Source organism: Brachionichthys hirsutus, chromosome 8 (assembly GCF_040956055.1).
Source record: "Brachionichthys hirsutus isolate HB-005 chromosome 8, CSIRO-AGI_Bhir_v1, whole genome shotgun sequence".
NCBI classification, from domain to species: Eukaryota; Metazoa; Chordata; class Actinopteri; order Lophiiformes; family Brachionichthyidae; genus Brachionichthys; species Brachionichthys hirsutus.
In genome coordinates this window covers 9,053,276-9,056,579 of record NC_090904.1, presented here as the reverse complement: position 1 = coordinate 9,056,579, position 3,304 = coordinate 9,053,276, and the positions used below count along the sequence as shown (strand labels likewise).

At 44.6% G+C, this 3,304-nt stretch overlaps 1 long non-coding RNA gene across 1 annotated transcript; it reads left to right on the top strand.

The window, feature by feature from the left end:
• Positions 1-22: 22 nt before the first annotated feature.
• On the top strand, positions 23-1,705 carry LOC137898891 (uncharacterized). Its single transcript, XR_011105618.1, has 3 exons — positions 23-146; positions 1,107-1,207; positions 1,327-1,705. It is a non-coding gene; the product is annotated as an uncharacterized lncRNA (long non-coding RNA).
• The last annotated feature ends 1,599 nt before the right edge of the window (positions 1,706-3,304 follow it).

Below are 3,304 nucleotides of genomic sequence, written 5' to 3'. Positions count from 1 at the left end.
CAGAGTGATCCCTCCTTCCAGGTATAAACCATCTCTGGAGCCGTTCTCCGACAACACGAATATCTGAAGACTCTGCCTGGAAACGCCGCGCATTGATCGGTACCGGAGGCGGGCGGATCCCGTAGGATACGAGGGGGGTCGACGAGGTGGGCTAAAATTAATTTATGATTGGCAGCAGATGCGCACTCACTCACTCACACACACACACAAACACACACACACACACACACACACACACACACACTTGTGTGTGCGTAGGCGGAGCTATTGCAGTTTTAAACAAGCAGCCACGCATTTTCACGGCACCGACGTTCAAACGGACACATCAGAGAATAATATCAGCGTTTAATCTGTCTTTATATGACGGAGACGTTTAAATAAAGTTTCAGTTTGAAAATAAAACTTAAATGACTTAATATCACAAACTAAATAATGAGAACTGTTTCCAAAATACAGATTTAAAGCACGGCTACGTGCTTTTATTTAACAAATTCACTTTAAAATTGAGGTTTTCCGCTTTGGCGTTTCACACCAAGCTTCTTATGAATGTGAACACGAAGGGATGTGACTCCAGGTTTGGTTTGGTCTCAGATGGATGGATGGTGACTCTCATCCTTGAAACAGGTGATGAGTAATCTGTAATTAATCTGCTGCTGGGAGAATAATGATCCCGCTGCTGCACGCCGAGGCTCACGTGAAGAACCAGAGGAGAGAGAAGAGATTGAGTTTAGTTCTTATCTCATCAGTTGGAAATAAACAAAAACAACATCTGGGAGCAGAGCTCTATATTTAGCTCCGCTCTGACATTTGGGAGGAGAGAGGAGGCGACGCCGCTGAATGCTGACGGAAGCGCTCAGTCCATGAATGAAGCGAGTCAGACTCGTTGGTTCCGCTGCTTGTCTGTTAAATATAGTGTCTGATTTGGAATGAAAATCTCTGCAGAGTTCGCCCCCATCGCCGGTTCCTCCCACCGCCGGCTCCTCCCACCCCCGGCTCCGCCCACTACAAAAATAATCAAATGATCCATTATGGACAAATAAGGAATGCAACAAGGATAACTTGTTCTCTCTGTCATTACAAACCCGTACCTGTGCGTTTCTACTCAGGTGAGTGACGATGGGAGGAGGGCAGAGCCATGAGAGGGAGGAGACAGAGGAGGAGCATAAAGAATCAGCCAATAGCGACTCAGGATCATCTACATCTGAAGGTAACCGAGTACACTCTACTTTATTATTCCATATAACTATTCATTTTATTTCCTTGTGTTTATCTACAAATTAATTCATCTTCATTGTTATTTCCAAAATAACCATTTTACCCCGCTAGATATCCCAGCAGAGCTGCCCCAGTGCCTGATGGGAAACAGGAAGGTGGATGACATGCGCTTCATGATCTCCTGCACCAACTGGTACTGAATTGGTCCTGATGTTGCAGCAGAGGAACAGAAGAGGAGCAAACCTGTGAGAGGAGGTGGGACTTCACAGCCAGACGCTGCATTCAGGAACCATCCGGAAATCCAAAACCAGGCCCCACGCTGGCTGCATCGACCCGCCGCTGCTCGTGAGAGGGAAACCCTGCGGTGTTAATGAGCAGCTAGACGGATGAGCGAGGATTCACACGTTCACCCGAAGAACAGATCAGCAGGCGAGAGAAAATCAATTGTGTTTGAAAACGTATGAATAAAAGAAATGCAGAAATCTAATAAGTTTGCCTTGTCGTCTTTGAGTTAGCCGCTAACGGCTCCTTCCGGCACGTATCGTTCAAACAGAAATGTGGTGAAAAAACGACATCTTTGCTTTGTTGTTGTTTCACAGTCGTCACCACAACAAGTAAATCCACTTTGTAATGCTGAGGCGCAACAGAAGAACAACAGTCCGCCAGAAACAGCCTGGAAGAGAAGCAAACGATAGCGCTAAAAGCTCCACTGGGTGCCTGAACGTCAGAACGACAACGGCGATCGAAAACAAAGGAGCAATAAAGGCCAAAATGGAGGACATAAAAGCCCAAATGACACCAGCAAGAAACATAAAGCTGTTGTTGGAAAGCGCCAGAATCAACAGCCAGTCGGACCAGCGCCGGACTGGGCAGGTGGAGGAACATATTGCAGTTCGCCAGAGGACGGGCTCGTTTGTCCCTGAAGGCTTGTTTCTGCAGAAAACCACCAGGCAGATTTACGACGCACATCTGGTGGATTTATTCTGCTCATAATGTCACAGATGGACCTCAGACTGGTGGCAGAGGCTCAATCAGAACCGGGCCCATGAGCACGAACAAGAACCAAACGTGCCCTTAAAGGTTTCTGTCCTTTCAAAGAGGATTTTTATCCAGAGAAACAACAGAGCCATAAACCGGCAGCCGGTCAGCGATAAGACGAAGTGCTGCGCAGGTACCGACGGCGGTAACGGGCCGCTTAAAGGTCCGACTTGGTTCTATTGATTCAGAACAATTAAACTTGCTTATAAGAGTTGAAAAGAAGAGACTGTATTTCTACAGGTTTATAAATGGGACGGGAGACATTATTCAGGCCACGCCCCAAAACACACCTGTGAATTAATCATCAAATGAAACACGCCCTCGGATTCTGGATCTGTTGGTTTTTGACAGAAAGATAGATTGTGAAGAGATAAAATAATGATAATCATATTATAATAAGACCAATCAATGAAAAGCGTGTCAGACGATGAAGCTCTCGCTTTTATTGACAGTTCATGAACAGGTGTTTATCGCATATAATTAATGTGAGCCAGTAAAATACTGTGTTCCAGTCGTGACAGACATGTTAGAACTAAAACGACAAACATGCCTACCCGACACAACGTCGTCATTAGACGGTAAAACTTGATGTGCAAAAGAAATAAATAAAAAAACTTTGTTGTTCTGTTTATTTACAGGAGCCGATATCTGACATCCGACCGGAAGATGGCGCTATAGAAAAAAAACACAGCCTAAATGGTGCATCGTTTCTCCGTGTAAAGAAAAGGTCCGGTTTTTTTCTTTTTGATTTTATAATCAACCCATTTAGTCAAAAAACCCAAAACCAAACTAAAGTCCTTTATTATTTACAGATAACTTTTTCCTCGTAATAAAAACAGAACTGACTCTCTCTCAAATCTACCTACATCCGATAAAATCTTCCTGTTAGTTGTCAAAAAGTCTGCCTGGAATACCTTTGATATGTTTTTATTCACATACTTAAGAAAAGAGGACAAAAGGCAACAACAGGCAAGTTAAAGGAAGACTTAGCCACAAGAAGCCACGCCCCCAAACACAGCGACGCCACCATTAGGCAAATGTTAGCTTAGGG